The sequence below is a fragment of the Nerophis lumbriciformis genome, linkage group LG21 (genome assembly GCF_033978685.3).
Source record: "Nerophis lumbriciformis linkage group LG21, RoL_Nlum_v2.1, whole genome shotgun sequence".
Classification (NCBI taxonomy): domain Eukaryota; kingdom Metazoa; phylum Chordata; class Actinopteri; order Syngnathiformes; family Syngnathidae; genus Nerophis; species Nerophis lumbriciformis.
In genome coordinates, this window is record NC_084568.2 from 39,918,996 (window position 1) to 39,920,000 (window position 1,005).

Genomic DNA, 1,005 nt, shown 5'->3' on the forward strand with positions numbered 1-1,005 from the left:
TCTTGCAGAGGAAGTTGATTTTTAGTCCTGACTCTTGCAGAGGAAGTTGATTCTTAGTCCCGACTCTTGCAGAGGAAGTTGATTCTTAGTCCCGACTCTTGCAGAGGAAGTTGATTCTTAGTCCCGACTCTTGCAGAGGAAGTTGATTTTTAGTCCCGACTCTTGCAGAGGAAGTTGATTTTTAGTCCCGACTCTTGCAGAGGAAGTTGATTCTTAGTCCCGACTCTTGCAGAGGAAGTTGATTCTTAGTCCCGACTCTTGCAGAGGAAGTTGATTCTTAGTCCCGACTCTTGTAGAGGAAGTTGATTCTTAGTCCCGACTCTTGCAGAGGAAGTTGATTCTTAGTCCCGACTCTTGCAGAGGAATTGGATTTTTAGTCCCGACTCTTGCAGAGGAAGTTGATTCTTAGTCCCGACTCTTGCAGAGGAAGTTGATTCTTAGTCCCGACTCTTGCAGAGGAAGTTGATTCTTAGTCCCGACTCTTGCAGAGGAAGTTGATTCTTAGTCCCGACTCTTGCAGAGGAAGTTGATTCTTAGTCCCGACCGACTCTTGCAAAGGAATTGGATTTTTAGTCCTGACTCTTGCAGAGGAAGTTGATTTTTAGTCCCGACTCTTGCAGAGGAAGTTGATTCTTAGTCCCGACCGACTCTTGCAAAGGAATTGGATTTTTAGTCCTGACTCTTGCAGAGGAAGTTGATTTTTAGTCCCGACTCTTGCAGAGGAAGTTGATTCTTAGTCCCGACTCTTGCAGAGGAAGTTGATTTTTAGTCTCGACTCTTGCAGAGGAAGTTGATTTTTAGTCCTGGCTCTGACCCACTTCTCTCTCCTGGGGTCAGCTTCTTCTCAGCTTTAATGCAGACTAAGGTGTGCTCTGCTGCCCCCTGCTGGCGATGACTGGGGGTGACAGTTTCTCCGCTTTAATGCAGACTAAAGTGTGCTCTGCTGCCCCCTGCTGGCAGACACTGGAACAAACACATGAGCCCTTTGTCCTATTTACTTTTGCC